At 36.3% G+C, this 22,634-nt stretch overlaps 1 protein-coding gene across 2 annotated transcripts in view; it reads right to left on the bottom strand.

The window, feature by feature from the left end:
- PCDH7 (protocadherin 7) overlaps window positions 1-22,634 on the bottom strand; it is a 476,179-nt gene that overhangs the window by 270,641 nt on the left and 182,904 nt on the right. The window lies entirely within an intron of this gene.

Genomic DNA, 22,634 nt, shown 5'->3' with positions numbered 1-22,634 from the left:
ACCTTGAATATTCATTGGAAGGACTGATGCTGAAGCTGAAACTCCAATACTTTGGCCACCTGATGTGAAAAGCCAACTCATTGGAAAAGATCCTGATGCTGAGAAAGATTGAAGGCAAAAGGAGAAGCAGGGTGGCAGAGGATGAGATGGTTAAAGAGCATCACCAACTCAATGGATGTGAATTTGAGCAAACTCCAGGAGATAGTGGAGGACAGAGGAGCCTGGCTAGCTGTAGTCCATGGGGTTGCAAAGAATCAGAAACAACTTAGCAAATGAACAACCACAAAAATCAATGCCAAGAATTTCAGTCATTCATTGCTTTTCCCAACCTCATACACAAACAAATGCATGTGGTGAAGAACTGTTGAAAGATGGCAGGGTAGAGTCATAATCAATTAGGTTCTATTCTAGAAAGATTCCAGGGAGGGTTAAGGACACATTTTGTAAGATGAAAGCAATAGAAGAGGGAAATCCAAAGAAAGGACATCTTGGAAACTCCCAGATGACAGTTTTGTCCTGGCAGTTGTGCTACTACTTCCCCATTGGCTGGAAGGCCTAACTGAGAGCAGCAGCAGATGAGACAGATCCTAAGGGACTGGAGATAAGAAAGGCATGGAAAATTAGGCAAGGGGAGATTATTTAAACAGAAGCAACAAAATTTGACACTAAGACAAAGTAAGGGCAATTTTTATCCTTTAGAATCTGAAATACTACTATACTACAACGACTTCTCCTTAACAAAGTGAGTTTATCTGTGTTCAGATTGGATGGGATAGGAACATCTTAGAATTTGCATTGCTGTAGGTAGTCATTTTCCAAATCTATCAAGTAAGATAGGGTTAGGGTTATTGGTCATTTCCAATCTATCAACTAATATCTATTAAGTAAGATATTTCTGGGGTAGTCACCTTCAAAGTTGTTTTTCTGAAGTCACTAGCAATAGTAAGAAATAAATTTTGCATCCCTGTTCCATATGTATGTGTAAACATACACACACATATACACACACACAAAGGGAAACATGATAAAAAAATACTTTTCTTCACTGTGTGCAACATATTTTGATATATATTATACATATTTTTATATATTTTAAATATATATATATATTCCATCTCATTCCATTCTCTTCTTTAATTTAAAACTGTTCATTAAGATCCACTCAGTTAATTTTATGCCTCACTACTGGGTTTTAATTACAGTATGAGAGGAAAAAAAAAAGGCATTTGTTAAAAATGAAGATTTTAGTTCTACCTTCACCCCAAGATGTGCATTTAATAGTTCTAGGGATGGGCATCAGGACTTTGGGTGATTCTGATCTCTCGAAATAGTGATCTATAGAGTTAAAACTGCCTTCAGATATAGCTGATCTCACCTTCCCTGATGCCTTCTACCTTCCTGCTCCTGTCTGCTTCTCCTCTACTAAACTCCAGAACTGAAGCTGACATTAAAGCTGACTCAACTGCATGCCTAGAACCAAGCTGAAAAGATGAATAAACTGAGGCCCTAGAAGGTAAATGCCAGACATAAATTCACAACCATCTTCAGATTTCCCTGGCTTTTAAATCCTTTCATCTTTTGTATAGATCTCACAGTTCAACTCAAGAAGAACCAAAAACAACAAAAAACTTAACTGCAATTTACAGTTTATGTCATGCAGAGTTTTCCCCCTTGAGGCTACTTTTATGGTAGAAAATAGGAACACATTAAACCAATTTGACTGAACCCTACTTTTAATGTATAAATATCTTACTGCAAATTGGAAAACTTAGTTTTTCAATTTTCTTATTAGTGTTAAACTACTTATGTACCTTTGGGAGGAAAGAGAGAGCATTTATAATATACTCCAGAATTACATGAGTAAAGAAGACTATTACAGGGTTGAGAGCTGATTGTACCAAGTTGTACAAGTATTTCCTATTATTACCTAAGAATGTGATGCGCGTGTGCTAAGTCACTTCAGTCACGTTCGACTCTGTGCGACCCTATGTATGGACTGTAGTCCGCCAGGGTCTTCTGTCCATGGGTTTCTCCAGGCAAGAATACTGAAAGGGGTTGTCATGCCCTCTTCCAGGGGATCTTGCTGACACAGGGATGGAACCTGCAACTCTTAGATCTCCTGCAATGGCAGACAAGTTCCTTATCACTAGCGCCACCTGGGAAGAAGCTTATATATTGTACTATTCAGCTAAAATTTGAAACGATTTCTCAATAAAATGAAAAGGAATTTTGCTATCAGTCACATGGTATCATCACAGAAATGTAAATACAACACATTTTATTTGTGTACAGTATTGATGTATATGATTTATTTCAGGAAGATAAACAACTATATGTGTTTTAACTAGCTTAGTCAGCCTGATTATGGGCTTCCCTGGTGACTCAGATGGTAAAGAATCTGCCTACAATGTCTCATTATATTTATTCTCTATCATCAAGAACAAAATGAGTAATTCACATAGCTTCTGTCATGGAATTTAAGAATCACAGAAGTCTACCCCTCTTGTAAAAGTCTGTAATCAATTGAAATATATCCAACTAATATCCATATTAAATACCTTTGTATGATCTTACTAAAGCATGTATATAATCACTTATTTTATATTAATAATTAAAGGAGATAACCATGTGCTTAAGAAATATTTTACATTGCAAATTCCCTTCAAATAACTTTAAAAAACTTTCACAAATACTTTGGCCAGAATACAGAAAATATCTCAAGTTATTGAACTGCTGTTATGATTTAGTGGACTATAACATTTATGAAATATTGTTATGAATGGAAGAAATTATTTTAAAATTGTGCATTTTCAAATCCTCTAGATATTTGCATTATCTCTTAAGAAGGAATTCCTGGAGAAGGAAATGGCAACCCAGTCCGGTCTTGCCTGGAAAATCCCATGGACAGAGGACCTAATGGGCCACTATCCATAGGGTTGCAAAGAGTTGGACATGACTGAAATGACTTAGCACAAGGCAATTTAGAGTTAAAAACAAAAAGACTGACAGAGGGCAGAGGAAAATGGGGAAGTGCTTGGCTAATGTTTCAAAAGCATGCTGATATGTGTGCAAAGATAAGGATAAACTGCAAATAGTTTACACGTTTCTACTTCAAAAAGTGGTATATGAAGTTACTATCATGGCACAATTAGTTATTAGCATAAGATATAGTAAATATTTTGAAGAAATAAACCTGTATTTAAAACTTCTTTATCAAAATTTTCACTTCTTCATTAAATTTTCCACACAGTTAGTCTGAATTAGTAGTTTTACTGTACCTAATTCATTAAATTACTGTCTAAATCACTGATCATCTGTAAGACCATAAAGGAAAAAAAGTAATTCTTTGCTCCAGTGATAAGGTTTGTGCTATATATTCAAAGTATTAGATAGTTCATAACATTTATAACAATAGAGCTTTATTGCTTTTAATCATGGTGGGTTAGAGTCCGGGGCAGCGGCAACATTTACCGAAACAAACAATTGAGAATCAGTTCAGAATCAGAATAGCTGTCCAAATCCATAAAAGAAATTAAGCTGCATTGGAATACATACAAATTTCAACACATAACATTTTATATTTTGTTTAGTTGCCAACTTCACAGCAAGAATTTAGTGCCTGTTCAAATCCATATAACTAAATTGTAAATTAAATGCACTTTAGACAGATCAAATTTGCAGTCCAAAATGCAAATATAACTGGACTGAGCCAGAAGTTGTTTACAACACAAAGAAAAGTAGGGGAGAAAAATGTCAGTGTAATATTTAGTTATGTTGCAAAGTTCAGAAAGAAACAAAAACCTCTGCAACACATCATCACTTAGGTAATGAAAAGCGTTCTTGTTTGTAAGAGTGCATGGAACTCTTTGAATACCCTTGACATTGAACCAGAGTTCTCTGTATGGTGTACTAGATGAAATGGAAAAAATCAGGCATCGATAAAGAGTTTTGAATTATTGATACGTTGATTGCACCAGGCAGATATCTCCATGGCCCATCGCTCCATGTGCTGAACTTCACTTTGTATGGGCTTACTGTCATTTGGATTTATTTGTCATATAAATTCAGGCTGAGTAAGGTGACATTAAATGAGAAGTCTGTCAGGCACTAGATCAGGACAAAGTCAAGTCCTCCAGGGCAACTGGCATCAGTGTTCTTACATTTTTTTTTTTTTTTTGAAAGTGAGATGCATTTTCCATAACCGTGGATAGTCTGCTAGTAGCAAAGTAGGAAATGACTTCCTCAAACTTTTACCACTGGTTATCTGAAAAGAGAAGTGTTGTTCTGTCTCCTTTTGGGAGTAAGATTAATAGAGGAAAATAACTTTCATAGTAGGAGAGCAAGGGAAAAGAGATAGATACTATTGTAAGACAGCTATATGCTACTTCACATTAGAAATATATCATATGTTCCTGTTCTCAAAATGCTTGAAAGGTGTTCAGTTTTTTAAACATCACTTGCATTTTCTGGTTATTTTACATAGACGCTTTACCATCTGAGCTACCAGGGAAGTCCATAGGATACATAAGTTTTCCTATTGCTCAACATATCTGATGTCATGAACACTGTAGATGAATACTGCAGAATACTATATGCATGAAAAGATATGGTAAAACCCACTAAAACCTGTATGGATTATGCAATGCACATGCTCACATGTTCAGTCGCTCAGTGGTGTCCAACTCTTTGCAACCCCATGGACTGTAGCCAGCTAGTCTCCTCTGTTCATGGGATTTTCCAGGCAAGAATACTGGAATGGGTTGCCCTTTCCTATTCCAATTATGCACTTCATATCTTTCTAAATAGACTGAAAGATTCTCCGGGACACTAGATTTTATCTTTGTTTGCCATTTCCACAGCTATGGTATAAAGTGGGTACTTGTTATTTTTGCTGAAATTGTCATGTTCATATTGAAAATGTAACTGTTTAAAAATAAAAATATATATTGATTTAACATTCTCTGTAAAGAGGAAGCTATATATATCCTTGGTATAAAAAGATGAAACTGATGCATGACATAATACTGTAATAAAAATAAAATAACAATGTAATAAAAATAAGCATAATTTATTTAGCACCTACCAACTTGCTAAGTATAATGCTAGAGGTTTTACATATGTTGCTTCATTTATTTCTCACAAAAACCATATGGCATATGAATTATTACCTCCATTTTACAGAGAATGAAGCTGAGTTTCAGTGAGGTTGAGTAACCTTCCAACACTCAAACACAAAGGGGTAGAGCCAAAATGCAATGCCAGGGTCTGGATAACTCTGCCTGTAAAGTTGCTTTTTAATAGCTGTGCAGGATGCATATTACAACATCTGTATTTTTTCATTAAATATTGCTTGTGACCAATGCTTATACTGTCAAGATCATATACTGGATAAAATAATAAATTCATGACCTCAAAACACAGAATCTTCACACCATATACAAAAATAGATTCAAAATGGATCAAAGACCTAAATATAAGATGAAAAACCACACAACTTCTAGAAGAAAGCATTGGCAAAACACTTTTTGACATAAATCCTAGCAATATTTTTTTGGATCTACCTCCTAAGGCAAAGGAAACAGAAGCAAAAATAAACAAATGGGGCCCAATTAAGCTTAAAGGCTTTTGCACAACAAAGGAAACCATCAATAAAATGAAAAAAACAGCCTACAGAATGGGAGAAAATATTTACTAATTCTATTACTGATAAGGGGTTAATATCCAAAATATATATATGAACAGCTCATATAACTCAATATAGAAAAATGCATAACCCAGTTTAAAAATGAGTAGAATACCTGAATAGACATTTTTCAAAAAAAATATACAGATGGCTGACTGCACAAGAAAAGATGCTCAATATAGCTAATCAGCAGATCAGTGTAAATCAACACCACAGTGAGATATCACCTCACACCTGTCAGAAAGGTTGCAATCAAATGTGTACAAATATCAAATGTTGGCAGGAATGTGGAGAAAAAGGGCCCTGGTACACTATTGATGGGAATGCAAACTGCATATAGTAGACACTATGGAAAACAGTATCGAAGTTCCCTGAAATACTAAAGTACCATATGACCTAGCAGTTTCACTCCTGTATATGTCTAAAGAAAACCCAAAACAATAATTTGAAAAGATACACGCACCCAACATTCATAGCAGCATTATTTACAATAGACAAGATATAGAAACAATGTAAGTATCCATCAACAGGTGAATAGATAAAGAAGATGCGGTATATATACACAATGGAATATTATTTAGCTGTAAGAAGAATGAAATTTTGCCATCTGAACAATATGAATGGACCTGGAGGATATTATGCTTAGTGAAATAAGTCAGAGAAAGATAAATACTGTGTGTTATGACTATATGTGGAATCTAAAAATAATAAAACAAGGAATAAAACTAAACAGAAGACTCAAGATACAGAAAACAACTTGGGGGGAGGAAGGGCATTGATAGAGGTAGGGGGTTAAGATGCACAGGCACAAACTACTATGTATAAAATAAATAAGCTGTAGGGATAATACTGCAAGTCAACTGTACTTCCATAATACGTGTCCATGTGTGTGTATACCATAAGTGAAAGTGAAAGTGAAGTTGCTCAGTCATGTCTGACTCTTTGCGACCCCATGGACTGTAGCCTATCAGGCTCCCCCATCCATGGGATTTTCTAGGCAAAAGTGCTGGAGTGGATTGCCATTTCCTTCTCCAGGGGATCTTCCCGACCCAGGAATCGAACCCAGGTCTCCCACATTGCAGGCAGACGTTTTACCATCTGAGCCACCAGGGAAGCCCGTGTATACCATAGATCCTTCTTTTCCGAAGGGTAACTGGTCTCCAGATCATGGCTTTGGCCTCATCCATACCACATGTTCATCAACTGGGCTTGTCAGGGAAGCTAAATTTCCAGTGAGACTGAAAAACTTCATTCACTAGTGTGTACTTTGCACAGACACTAAAAACTTGTTCTCCTTACGACTCACCTGACAGGACATTAATCCAGCACACTTGCTTTTGGGGAAAAGTTCAAGGGTTCACTTTAGAGTGCTGTTTGGTTTGATGGCAAGGAAAGCCTGGGTGTAAGGCAAATCTTAAACATCTGCGATCCCATAATTTTCTCTGAAGCTGATTCTCTAGAATGTTAGGCTCATTTTCCTATAGGGATAATTTCTCAAAAGCAAAATAATATAGCCCAGGCAGTGAATAGGTCATTATCAAGATTGAAAGATTCTATATCCAATTTTCCCAGAAAGCATACAGGTGTCTCTCTGGTACCCTGCACTGTCATCTGGAGGAGTATGACTGACTTCAATCTTTAGTGGCCTCCTCCTACCATATTTATTACATAGCTGCTTAGCGGCAATGACCTGAAATTTACCACCCTAGACACTTAATCTGGTATACTCAACCATGGTGATACATGCAGGCATGTGTATGTAAGCAGTGGAGACCATTTTTCATATGAAAAGCATTTGGTCTTTCAGAGAAATAATGTATTAAGGAGCAATTAGTTGAATAAACACTACATTTTGTTGCAAATGAAATTCACCTCTGGTTTAACTCACAGGTAGGATGGTAGTTTCTGAAAACATGATAATGTTTTTGGCCAGATACTCATATTCAACTAAGTGAACCTTATCACCAGGAGATGAACCTTCTAGATTAATATATCACAGTCACACTTCTGCATGGTCATTAGCTCACATCTCTGCAAACCTGAATATGTGCTAAATTGCTGACTTTAAATCCAAAAGTGGAAATAGCCATAAGTATGTCCAGAAATAGGAAGACAGACTTGCTACTTTCATTGCAGTCCACTGAATACTTAGATTTATGGTATTTTGAAATGTAATAGTAATTCAAGAGGAATGTTAATTCAAAGATATTCAATTTAGGCTAGATATGTTTCAGAAAGTAAAATTAAACCTACTCTTATTAAGATACCACTGACTATGAAAAATAGTCACAATGGTATTTTAATTTTAATTATTGAAAATAGTTTCATGTTAATACTTAGACAACTTATTCTCTGTTTCTTTTGCCATGGAAAACAATCTATTTGAAATTTCCATTTTTAAGATTATATAGTATGTGACACAAAATATGCAGAGTATGACAGTAATTTCTTATGAAGAATGGAAAAATTTATTGAGAAAATTGAGAAAAAATCTGCAATACTCACATAAATTTTTGAAAAATAGTAATCACACTTCAATATACTTGTCAGACATGATAAGGATGCAGCTACCATATGGCTTAGAGGGATTAGTCGTAGAAAGAATTATGGCCTTTTTAACTGTGACAAGAAAAAATGATCTAAGTAAACAGGAATATTAATTGGTGGGAGAAGTCAGTAATACTACTTATTTGACAATTGTCCAAGATTCTATTCCATGAAAAGGCTCATCAGATATATTTTCATTTGGGAAAATAGAATACAATAATACATACATACATACACACACTTTGTTCTTTTATTTTCTACATACATTATATTCAATATAGAAAGAGAAAAGTCATTAAAGTGAAGTGAAGTCACTCAGTCGTGTCCAACTCTTTGCAACCCCATGGACTGTAGCCTATCAGGCTCCTCCGTCCATGGGTTTTTCAGGCAAGAATAATGGAATGGGTTGCCATTTACTTCTCCAGGAGATCTTCCTGACCCTGGGATTGAACCCTGGTCTCCTGCACTGTAGGCAGACGTTTTACCATCTTAGCCACCACATATTATATTCAATATAGAAAGAGAAAAGTCATATGAATAACGTATTAGGATGTGATTATTCATCTCACAAAAAAGAATCTTCATTTACCAATGATTCACTATTTAAATCCACGAGAGAAAAAGCACCTGGTATACTTAACATACATGATTCTCACATATCTATGCCGCACAATATATTATATAAAAGGCTCCAATTTAGAATTCTGTTTAGAATAACTATTTTTCTCTGCTAGTATTATTTGATTCAGTTTTTAATTCACTGTGAACTATTCCAGTGAGCTTTAATACCTTCTCAAATTAATTTGGGAATAGCTGAATATGGAATCATTCATGTTAATTTTCTTCCCTTTGCACATATATATATGGTATATGCTGTTTAGAAAGTCTATCTCTCCACATAGTATACTTTATGACTAACAGATAATAATATCTACCAATTTTCTTCCATATCTTACCTAATAAAGATTTAGAGTGATACCATAAAAAAAACCTATTCACTTACTTTCATTCCGTTGTTAACAGAATATCCCTCTTTTCCTAACTATCCTATGTTAAATTAATATAAGTTCATGTAAATTCTTGGGAAAATGTTCCTTTTTAAAATCAGTGGAATGTCTGATGGGTCACATAAGAGAAAAATGACGTCACTGTAGTGCTTTCTGAAGTAATTTATATACTGCAAACTCTGGGAAGTGCAATTTAACCCTGAATAGAATAAAATAGCCAACTGAAAACTGAAGAAAACCAAACAAACAAAAATACACATACACAATAAACTAGCTGGTTGCAACATGCCATTAAATGCTTTATGTTAGTCAATAAGTGATTTTTGGTCGTCTTTCCCCCTTCTCTATGGGAATTTGTTGCTGCTGCTATTGTATTTAGTTGAAGTTTTAAAAGAATGGATTTGAATCAGACACAATAATACAGTTACTCACAGGGACTAATCATTTCCTCAGCAAGAAAAGGAATTCTTTACGTGTGTGTGTGTGTAAGACAGATATAATTGTTCGCTGTATCATGAGATTAAATGAACTTGGAAACCCAATTAACTATTTTAATGACTGGAGAGGGGTTAACAGATGATTCAAAATGACAGTTGGTAATTATAGACCTCTTCCCTCATTTAAACTGAGTTAAAGATGATTTTTTTTTTGTCCATGTCTGGACATTAACTCTTTGTCCAGGGATCTCAGGTCCCTGACCAGGGATGGAAATTGTGTCCCCTGCATTGACAGGGTGGAGTCTTAACCACTGGACCACCAGGGAAGTCCCAAGAGAATGTGATTTTTTTTAAATGCAGGTAGAGAATGTATGAAACAAAACCTTGCAGGACCATAATGAGAGCTTTGCGTTTTCATCAAGCATTTATGGATCACTAACTGTGAGCCTGTGCCTAACCTTGGGGAACTTTCTGAACACACAGCTTCCCTATGACAAATAACAGTCCACTTAATTGAGCTGCTACACTACTTGTAAAGAAACATTGCCTTTTTGAGTACTGTTAGTTCACTTTGGATATTATTAAAACATCACTGGTATCATTTATTACACTAGGGACATATAAGATACTATTAGAAATTACATGCTTTCTTTTCAAAAGAATATTGGTACACTGCACCTCTACATAGGTATAACATGAATGCCTTTATCCCAAGAAATCTATCAGATTATTGATTTTTCCCTCTGACCTTGAAAACTATTAAGATAAACTAGTGGTTTGAACTCCCATTAATAATGCATCAAAATAGATTAACTCTTTGGAAAAATTCTCAAACTGCATAAAAAAGAAGTTGAACATACATTTAGTTATGCTAGTTTTCAAAAAAATTAATACTCAACGGTTGATACTGACTACACAATGATCAAAAAACAATAAATGAAATCTAATGCAATTCCATCTTTTAGCAGACATATCAAACAAAATGAACTATAAGTAAAATAATGTATTAGTCTAAGGTATTTATGTTAAACATGCAATTAAAATGAAAGTATACTAAGTGTGTAAGACATTTTTTTCTTATCATCATAATCCTTTAATTTAAACAAATATGAATTGCATTAAATGAAAATCAGCCACATTGGCATATAGATCATAATCCTCTGACCGTTATTTTCGTTTTCTCTATTTTAAAAGAGATCCCTAAATACACTGGTCAATGGTAAATTTTACTCCAAAGGTTTTATTCCTGAAAGTCTGAAAACAGTATCTTCTTGGTCTATAATTTAAATCACCACAAGAGAACGCAGTACATATCACAGAACAAAAACCTATAACTACATTTTCTTTGACGTCAGTACTGATGCCCAACACAACTGAAGCGACTTAGCACGCATGAGTGCACATGCTAATGCTCAAGCTGAACAGATCACTATCTCCATGTTCAATACACACCTTTAGTACAGTATTTATTCTTTTGTTTTGCAACTCTATATTTATGTATTTATCTGCCTACTAAGAATTTTCATTTAGTGAGGGCTAAATGTTTCTGTTTTTGAGCACAGAACATTTCTTTTGTAGTATTGTGAAATTTATTATAATATTATCTTCAAGTCTCATGCTATGGAACATCACTAAAAAAGCACTCAGTGTTTTAGACTCTAAATATTATGCTATATAGCCTAAGGTCAATTTGTTGTAGCTTTGCAAAGAAGCCAGTAGTGAAATATATTGCCTTTATATATGGCAAATCATTTCTAATATTATCAAACACTTGGTTACTTTTAAAATACCACATAAATGTTTGAGTACCTACTCTTTTTTAATTCAATCCAATTTCATGGATAGAACTAAGGTAAATTTATAATAGTCTCAAACTTGTTTTACTATGGATACTTTCAACCACACACAAAATTCAACAAAATAATATAAGCTGCCATATATAATCAACCAGTCCTTATAAATGTCATTCCAAGAGCACAACTGCCCAAACCACTCTCTATCTTCTTTCCTCCCTCTCCAAATACTAGTAAGAAAATTTCAGACACAATTCCTCATCCATATTTTAGTACTTATATCTATAAAATGTGGACTATCTTAACCAAGTTACTGCCCCATTATCACCTTTAAATAATTAATATTAATGCCTTAATACTATGAAATATCCAGTGAGAGTTTACATGCCTAATTGCATTTTTTATGTTTTTAAAGTAGGATCGAAATAATTTCTATATATGATAGCATGGTAATTAAATTGCTGTCTCCCATGTGTGTGTGTGTGTGTGTGTGCGCAGCTGAGTGTGTGCTCAGCCATGCCCAACACTTTGCGACTCCATGGACTGTAGTCTACCAGGTTCCTATGTCTGTGGAATTTTCCTGGCAAGAATATTGGAGCTAGTTGCCATTTCCTACTCTAGAGGATCTTCCTGATCCATGGACTGAATCTGGGTCTCTTGCATCTCCTGCATTGGCTGGTGGATTCTTTACCACTGCACCAGATAGGAAGCCATGCCTCTCTTAATCTATAGGTATTCTATATCACTGTTTTTGTCTTACCACCTACTGGTTGACAAGGAGAATATTTATTTTTTGGCTACTGCATTATCTCAGTTTGGATTTTTCTGACTCCATTCCCATGGTCAAGTTCAACATGTCACTTCTACCCTATGGTTATATATAGGCTTATCAAACCATGAAATAGTCCTCATATTAGTGTAATAGCCAAACAAATACTGGGTTGGCCAAAAAGTTCCTTTGTATTTTCTTTCCATAAGATGTTATGGAAAAACCCAAATGAACTTTCTGGCCAACCGAGTATTTATTGATACTTAAACTACTAGAGTCATAATCCAATAACTGCTTGAACCTATGCATAGAGTACCTCAAGAAAAAGGAAAAAAATCAAAATATGTAAACACCACACACACACACACACACACACACATGCATATAGATAGAGTAGTGTACAGTTTCTGCTCTGTCTCACATTTCCAGAGAGTACTAGAAGAATTTGGCTTGATGGTTATATCATTACTAACAAGTGAGTGGGTTGATACATCAATTAAATTTTATGTTCCTTGGGTTTTAGCTCTATAAAAAAGAAGATAACAATTCCTTCTCTCGAATTACCTCTGTGGGACTCTGAGCTACTTAGGCAGAATTCAGTGTAGTGATTTAGAGACATAGTTGAGGGAAAGGTGTGCTTGTGTGTGACAGTGTGTGTGTGTGTGCACGTGTGTGTTTGCTTAATAGGAGGAAACCCATGCTAACAAAAAGAATGGCAAAGTGTGAGATAACAAGGCCACGTATGGGACACAACGAAAAAGAAATCATGGCTTCTGAGATCACAGGCTCTTCCTGTCACCTGCTGGGTTTGTGGACAATAAAATGGGTGACAACATGGAAAATATGAAGTGTTTGAGCAATGAGGTAGTTTCTGCAGATACAGAGAGATATTTGGTGTGCCAGCTAAGAAGCATTGCCTACTAACCTCTGGCATGGGTTCAATCCTCAGTAATTGCAGCTATTGCTAAGGCAGTGACTTCCATAAGCAAAAGTTTTACTTTGTTTTTATCTTCTTTCAGCTCTTCAAAGAGTAAGACACGCAATGAAAGATTTATTTCCCCACATGACCAAAGCTCAGAGATGGTAGATTCACTGACTGTATATTTTACTTATTTTACCAACTGTTACAAAGAAAAAAAAAAAGGTTTCTAGCAAACATCCTCTGAAGCAGTAGAAAATAAGCATTCTCAGAGTTGTTGGCCTCAAAATGTGCCATCCAGAATAAGATGTGTGTCCCCATGTGGTGGCCTCTGCTTGCTGGCCAGTTATATTACTAACGTTTAAAAATTTTTGCATTTGTTACTTTACGTATAACCCATATTTATACCAAAATATAATAGATAAATAGGCAAAATAATGCACAAAACCCTAATACCATTCAAGTAAGTACTATTTTGAAGGGTTAGTTTCAAATAACACTGCTTAAAAAAAAAGTGAGGGTGAAACCTACAAGTCACATTAATTAAGATTCAATTTTGGCCTGTTTTAATACGACAGCAGCAGATGGTATGACTTATTGAAAGCACTTTTCAATTTTCTAGGCAAAGTAATTTCTTAAATGAAAGGACTCCTTTAGGCACACAAAACTCTCCTTCCAGAGCTGTTCAGAGACCTACTTTAGTCACCAAGCTAGAAATGGTGGTGGGAGACACTAGAACTCAGCAAAATTGTTTCCTAAGTTGTATCGCAGCTAAGTCCTTCAGTGATCTCTGGATGTGGTAAACACATATGCTTATTTTTGAGCATGTGTGGATAGTAGGGTAGTTGTTCCTTTGACTTGCACACATCGATCTCTCTTCTTCTGGGATAAGAACTATCGTTTCTGAGGGCACTCACTCTTTCCCTACTCCCTGGACTTGTGGTCATGTTTTACTGATCCCACCAAATACTCCAGGATGGGTAGTAGAACCTGGTTAAGCCTTTTCTCCCATCTATCTTACCACAGTGTTTGGTCCACTTTGAAAGAACATCTGGTTAATCTATACTGATCCTGCTCAAAGAAACTGATTCAGAAAAGTTATGTGATCTGAACTGGTTCACAGAGAGCTAATCTGATGGTCTTGAGGTTGTGCGTGCCTATTAAGTTGCTTCAGTGATGTCCAACTCTTTGTGACCCTAGGGACTGTGGTCCATCAGGCTTCTCTGTCCATGCGATACTCCAGGCAAGAGTACTGGAGTGGGGTGCCATGCCCGCCTCCAAGGGATCTTCTCAATCCATGGATGGAACCCATGTCTCTATGTCTGCTGCATTGGTGGGTGGGTTTTTTTTTTTACCACTATTGTTGCCTAGTAAGCTCAGTCTTGCAGTTGAGAAGGTGTAAATCTGAGTTTATGGAGACCTCCATGGAAGAGGGACAGTGATGTAAGCACAGAGGAGAGCAAAGATATAAAGAAGCAACCAAATCTTGATGTTATTTTTTGCATCCCCAGACCCAGTCATAACTGTTGGCAAGACAATGCCTCTGGACTGTCAGCTGAGTTTGTCAATCAGTTCAATTTTGCACCCTCTGTTTGTTTTACACAAATTCACTTTTCCCTCTTCTGATCATTGGTATTTTGTACAATCTTTTTGTTATTCAGAGAGAAAACCATCTGCTTGCATCTTTGCTAAGAAAAAAAAAAAAGGAGAGAGAGAGAGGTAGGCCTATGAGGCTTTAGGTAATTTAAAAAAATGGGAAGTATTTATTTGTCCTAAAAATATTTAAAAATATATATTAAACAAATATTGAAATAAGAAAAAAAAACTTCTAAGGAGATAAAACTCCTTTTCCTGTGTATTTTTTTGTATGGCACAAAGCAGATGCTACCTCAGTGGATAAAGAACTTTGTTAGAAATTCTATGCAGAGATGTTTCTATTGAGCTGTTCTAATAGTGATTTCACTGTTTTTCAAGAATTACAACTATGATACCTCTGTGTCCTGTAACATTTACGTATATTCTACATATTGCTTTAAAACTGCATGAAGATCTGGTTATTGAGACTATTTTAATTAAGCTCTTTATATGAACAGTCCTTTGCAATGTAAACATTTTATATAAAACTTAAAAGTTTATTTTCTTTCCCTTTCTTGTTTTGTTGTTTTTCTGTACGACTGTGGTTGATGACAACTTCCACAGTACAGACCATTCTAGGAAACAATACATACTATCTCTTTTTTACTGGCTATTTTGCTGAAGTTAGTTAAAATTCTTAGATTTCTTCAACTATTCCTAGGTATTACATCTTGCTAAGAAGTTAAAAGTTATCCTAAACTATAATATGCTTAAGGACATTCCATTCAATATTTTATGAGTCAACCTAATGTATTAAGAGTATGGGTTCCAAACATTAGGTTCTGAAATAGAATCTATGAACAGGCTTTTGGAAAACTGTTGACCACTGAAGTTGTATGAAAAATATATATTTCAGAAATACATATCTGAGTATATTTTTCCTCAGGTAAAAGATCCTAGCCTTTTTCAAATTCTCAAAAAGATATATAATGCAAATAATAAAAATGTTATTAAACAGGAGTAAGCAGAGGGATTTTGATCTTTTAAAGGCAAAATTGAGGGTAAATGTTCACAGAATTTCCATTTTCTATGTAAACCAGCTTTAGTACAATGTTAGCATCTGCAGGTGGTAGAGTTATGACTATGCAAAGTTAACCATGACATAATCTGTTCAATATTGCATATCATCACAGTAATAATTGCTTTATTGTTCAGTGGTCAAGGTCCCGGCCAGGAAGCGTAACCCAAATAAGAATTAAATGCAAGAAGCGTATGTCCACGATATCACAATTAAGCTCAGTATAGACAGACCTGAATATTAAAGGCAAATTAATAAACTTTCAAGAATACCATCAAATAAATGGTAAGAATTCAGTGCTCAAGTATAAAATGTTGCAAAAATACACTAGAATGACTTATGTGATCACAGTTCTGAAATTTATTTCATATAAAGATTTTCGTCTTAATGGACATTCAGTTATGTTAATCCTTAAAAATAACCGCTCTTGGTGTTTTATATCTAGAAATTAGGGTTGGATCACAGTTTCAAGTCATTTACTGAAGGAAAAAGGAACTAAGACGGAAGGAGGGAAGAAGGGAGAAGGGTGGGAATAATGATGAAAGAGTATTTTTTACATTAACTGCATATTTGCAGAGAAATTCGCATCTCCTTTTAAGTTCAGTTTCTTTAATTGTACTCCATTTCTTTATTATCTTATAATATTCAAATATATTTTACCAATTACTGTTAAAGGATCTACTTTTGATATTTGCCCTCAACTAGCTACATTAGTTAGGAGACTGGTAGATAGGCAGCTGAAATAAAGAGATCAAAAGCAAAATAAAAAAGCAGGGCACATTAAAATGTCAGAAATCTGTTTCTTTTAAATCAAGGTCTAAAGGTAAGGGATCCAAGATGGCAGTGTACCTCTTCTTCAGATGGTTACTGGGATGCCCAGTTTCTTCCTATCTTGTTTTGTCACACTATCCAAAAGCTCAGTTTTGCTCAGGGCCTCTGGATACCCTTCAATATCCATTCTAGCCTTCTATTTCCCAGTACATGAACCTCATGGAATGTCAGAAAGACCACATTTCCCAAGCTATCTTGCAGGTAGGTAAGATTATTTGATTAATTTATGGGCAACAGCATGTGCACAAAAGTGATATACAAAACTGGGTTATGCTTTTAAAGGACCAGAGGTGACTTCCCTTGCCTTTTACTTTCTTCCAGACATCTTGGAGAGCCATAGCAATCCAATGAGGGTGGTGAAGGATGAAAACACAGAAGCCTATACCTAACACCAGGCTTCCCAGGAGGCACACTGGTAAAGAATCCACCTGCCAATGTAGAAGACAAAAGAGATATGGGTTCGATCTCTGGGTTGAGAAGATCCCCTGGAACAGGAAATGGTAACCCACTCCATTATTCTTGTCTGGAAAATTCCATAGCCAGAGGAGCCTGGCAGGCTACAGTCTATTGGGTCCCAAAGAGTTGGACACGAATGAGCACATGAGCAAATACCTAACATGAGAGAGCCATTGCACCGGTAAATGGGTTTATGTGAGAAATAGCTTTCTACTTTTGTTTAAGCAAATGTTATGTAAACAAATTTATGTCATGGCAATTGAGCCTATATCCTAATCTTTGCATCAATACAATACCTGCTGCTCTTCTTCCCACTTTTCTTCCAATAAAACATAAGTTCTTTCATCCACATTTTTTTCATATTGGGTTATTTGTTACAGCAAAATAAATGAAGGGACCATAGCCATTTAGAGTTCCTATTACAAAAAAAAAAAAAAATCACAAATAATTGTCTCCAAAACTTTTATTTAACTAACCAAATTTCCATAACCAGGAAAGAATAGACTGTGACACCTTTCCATTTCTATCTATTGATTCCAACGTAAATTGTCTGAGAACAGAAATCTGCTTAAAACCGAATATACTAAAATTTCCACTGAATACCATGTAGCAAGCAGCATAAAAATAAGAATGAAATACTAGGAAAAATAGATTATGTAAAAGATAATAGTGTAGAGTTGAAAGCAACATGTTGGAGATGTACTTTGTGTGTGGGAGCTAGAATGGGGGGAGAGACGAATCTCCGAAGAAGGCAGAGGGATGGCTGATTTGCCTTTATCATTGGCTTGCTGCCTAGTTTCTTTCAGGTCAATCTTTTTTATTTTATTTTATTTTTATTAAGCACAAGCATTCTTGCCTTAGGCATGTTCTTCTTTGATAGCTACAACTTCCTCTTCCTACCACTCATCTCTCACTAATCAATACACAATGAGGTGCCAGAGTAATTTCCTTTTTATAAGACTCTTACCACTTCCTGACACTTTTCACATTTCTTCCCTAATTATTTTCTGATTTTGACACCAGAGAGAGAGTTCTCGCTTTCAATAACAGGCATTTGCTCTCCACACCTTGGTCCAACTTCTTTTGCTCAGTCCTGGCCTGTCAAGCTTTTGTGGTGGGCTTTATTCCTATCACCCTCCCCAAAAAACAACATGCCCTAGTCTAACTTTGTGCTTTCATCCTACGTAGTCTTTTTATTAAAATCTAATATTCATTATTATCTTCACAAAACATTTCTTAAAACTTTAATAATGCCCCTCAATTGTTACTTAGGAAACTTGATGGAGGAAAAAAAAAGATGAAAACACGGACATGCTAATATCTGACAGGGCAGGGGTACAATGTATTATAAAATATATGTAGCAGGTAAAAGACTTACAACTTGTTTTTCAAGCAAATATACACTTTTATGGGGCCTAAACTAAAATTTAATTTTAAACTAAAGCTCTTAACAAATGTACCTCAAAATTTGATTGGAATATTACAATACAAATGTACAGTATTATAATAAAGTATCCCAGAATGTGTTAAGCATAATGGGTGTATATACAATCTGATCTACACAAGCTTTACTTTAGAACAATTTGGATCTTAAATACAAAAAGGTAATAATAGGAACAGTTTTTTAACTTCTCAGATGCTATGCACAATAAGCTCAAAATAAATATAAATTTAATATATCACATACTTGATATATATTTACTGCAACTTCGCTTATAAATGTTTCACTCTGATGTACTTGGAGAAGGCAATGGCACCCCACTCCAGTACTCTTGCCTGGAAAATCCCATGGACAGAGGAGCCTGGTAGGCGGCAGTCTATGGGGTCGCACAGAGTTGGACACGACTGAGCGACTTCACTTTCACTTTTCACTATCATGCATTGGTGAAGGAAATGGCAACCCATTCCAGTGTTCTTGCCTGGAGAATCCCAGGGACGGGGAAGCCTGGTGGGCTACTGTCTATGGGGTCGCACAGAGTCAGAAATGACTGAAGTGACTTAGCAGCAGCAGCTAATGTACTTTCCTATTCCATGGGTGAAAAAAGATAAGACTTTTAACACTATAGGATGATGTTAATGCATACTGCAATCTATTACATTCAATGCCTGATACATGTGTGAGTGGCCCAAGGTGAAGTGGAAGGAAGGTAATGAAATTTCCTAGGACTGATACTCTTCACTGGCATCATGGGAACACCATCAGTACTCATGAATGTTATAGACATACTTGGTTAGAAGTCACAAATGCTCCTGGGAGAACAATAAACCTCAGAAACTACTTACATAACTGTTAGACAGCATACTTCTAAAAACCAGGGAAACTAATTTTCACCCTCCCTCACAGGACAGAAGAGAACATTTGCAGGTCCTGTTGAAATTAACAGTCTCAGGTATAGCCAGCTGCAGGACTGTAAGGCTCCTTAATAAATATTTGCTGAATGAATAAATGAGAACTATGTGTACCAGATATGTAGAAAATTAAATGAGCAAATTCATCTTTAAGTAAAAACCTTAATAAAACAACCAACAAAACACATATAGATTCAGGGAAACCTCCATCACTTCCACAAAAATTCAAAGAAAACCTGAGTGAGTCAGTGCTGAGAAGCTTTCAGTCTATTTGCATAGAATAGACTTATGCATTAATGTAGACAGAAGGGCAACTGATCACTCTGGAAAGTAGAAGAGAAATTAGAATCATTATTGAGATTCTGCCACAAAGGACTGGATAAGCTCAGACTAGTCACTTAGCCTCTCCAGGCTTTCTCTTAAAAGCATGTGTTGTGAATTGAATTATCTCCCTCAAAACCCTATGTTGAAGTTCTAACCCCCCGTGACCGTATTTGGAGATAAGATCTTTACAGGGGTAATCAAGTTAAAGGAAGCACATAATCAGTTCAGTTCAGTTCAGTCTCTCAGTCATGTCTGACTCTTTGCGACCCCATGAATCACAGCACGCCAGGCCTCCCTGTCCATCACCAACTCCCGGAGTTCACTCAGACTCACAGCCATCAAGTCAGTGATGCCATCCAGCCATCTCATCCTCTGTCGTCCCCTTCTCCTCCTGCCCCCAATCCCTCCCAGCATCAGGGTCTTTTCCAATGAGTCAACACTTCCCATGAGGTGGCCAAAGTACTGCAGTTTCAGCTTTAGCATCATTTCTTCCTAGAAATCCCAGGGCTGATCTCCTTCAGAATGGACTGGTTGGATCTACTTGCAGTCCAAGGGACTCTCAAGAGTCTTCTCCAACACCACAGTTCAAAAGCATCAATTCTTCGGCCCCCAGCCTTCTTCACAGTTCAACTCTCATATCCATACATGACCACAGGAAAAACCATAGCCTTGACTGGACGGACCTTTGTTGGCAAAGTAATGTCTCTGCTTTTTAATATGGTATCTAGGTTAGACACAACTTTCCTTACAAGGATTAATCATCTTTTAATTTCATGGCTGCAGTCACCATCTTCAGTGACTTTGGAGCCCAAAACAATAGTCTGACACTGTTTCCACTGTTTGCCAATCCATTTCCCATGAAGTGATGGGACAGAATGCCATGATCTTCATTTTCTGAATGTTGAGCTTTAAGCCAACTTTTTCACTCTCCACTTTCACTTTCATCAAGAGGCTTTTGAGTTCCTCTTCACTTTCTGCCATAAGGGTGGTGTCATCTGCATATCTGAGGTTATTGATATTTCTCCCAGCAACCTTGATTCCAGCTTGTATTTCTTCCAGCCCAGCATTTCTCATGATGTACTCTGCATATAAGTTAAATAAGCAGAGTGACAATATACCACCTTGACATACTCCTTTTCCTATTTGGAACCAGTCTGTTGTTCCATGTCCAGTTCTAACTGTTGCTTCTTGATCTGCCTACAGATTTTTCAAGAGGCAGGTAAGGAGGTCTGGTATTCCCATCTCTTTCAGAATTTTTCACAGTTTATTGTGATCTACACAGTCAAAGGCTTTGGCATAGTCAATAAAGCAGAAATAGATGTTTTTCTGGAACTCTCTTGCTTTTTCCATGATCCAGCGGATGTTGGCAATTTGATTCTGGTTCCTCTGCCTTTTCTAAAACGAGCTTGAACATCAGGAAGTTCACGGTTCACATATTGCTGAAGCCTGGCTTGGAGAATTTTGAGCATTGCTTTACTAGCATATGAGATGAGTGCAATTGTGCGGTACTCTGAGCATTCTTTGGCATTGCCTTTCTTTGGGATTGGAATGAAAACTGACCTTTTCCAGTCCTGTGGCCACTGCTGAGTTTTCCAAATTTGCTGTCATATTGAGTGCAGTCTTTCACAGCATCGTCTTTCAGGATTTGAAATAGCTCAACTGGAATTCCATCACCTCCACTAGCTTTGTTCGTAGTGATGCTTTCTAAGGCCCACTTGACTTCACATTCCAGGATGTCTGGCTCTAGGTCAGTGATCACACCATCATGATTATCTGGGACATGAATATCTTTTTTGTACAGTTTTTCTATGTATTCTTGCCACCTCTTCTTAATATCTTCTGCTTCTGTTAGGTCCATACCATTTCTGTCCTTTATCGAGCCCATCTTTGCGTAAAATCTTCCCTTGATATCTCTAATTTTCTTGAAGAGATCTCTAGTCTTTCTCATTCTGTTGTTTTCCTCTATTTCTTCGCACTGATTGCTGAGGAAGGCTTTCTTATCTCTTCTTGCTATTCTTTGGAATTCTGCATTCAGATTTTATATCTTTCCTTTTCTCCTTTGCTTTTCGCTTCTCTTCTTTTCACAGCTATTTGTAAGGCCTCCCCAGACAGCCATTTTGCTTTGTTGCATTTCTTTGCCATGGGGATGGTCTTGATCCCTGTCTCCTGTACAATGTCACAAACCTCAGTCCATAGTTCATAAGGCACTCTATCTATCAGATCTAGGCCCTTAAATCTATTTCTCACTTCCACTGTATAATCAGAAGGGATTTGATTTAGGTCATACCTGAATGGTCTAGTGGTTTTCCCTACTTTCTTCAATTTAAGTCTGAATTTGGTAATAAGGAGTTCATGATCTGAGCCACAGTCAGCTCCTGGTCTTGTTTTTGTTGACTGTATAGAGCTTCTCCATTTTTGGTTGCAAAGAATATAATCAATCTGATTTTGGTGTTGACCATCTGGTGATGTCCATGTGTAGAGTCTTCTCTTGTGTTTTGGAAGAGGGTGTTTGCTATGCCCAGTGCATTTTTTGGCAAAACTCTATTAGTCTTTGCCCTGCTTCATTCCATATTCCAAGGCCAAATTTGCCTGTTACTCCAGGTGTTTCTTGATTTCCTACTTTTGCATTCCAGACCCCTATAATGAAAAGGACATCATTTTGGGGTGTTAGTTCTAAAAGGTCTTGTAGGTCTTCATAGAACTGTTCAACTTCAGCTTCTTCAGCATTACTGGTTGGGGCATAGACTTGGATTACTGTGATATCGAATGGTTTGCCTTGGAAACAAACAGAGATCATTCTGTCGTTTTTGAGATTGCATCCAAGTACTGCATTTCTGACTGTTTTGATGACCATGATGGTTACTCC

The sequence above is a fragment of the Bubalus kerabau genome, chromosome 7, assembly GCF_029407905.1.
Source record: "Bubalus kerabau isolate K-KA32 ecotype Philippines breed swamp buffalo chromosome 7, PCC_UOA_SB_1v2, whole genome shotgun sequence".
Taxonomy (NCBI): Eukaryota; Metazoa; Chordata; class Mammalia; order Artiodactyla; family Bovidae; genus Bubalus; species Bubalus kerabau.
Note: the sequence above shows the minus strand (reverse complement) of the source record. Positions and strands in the feature narration are given on the sequence as shown.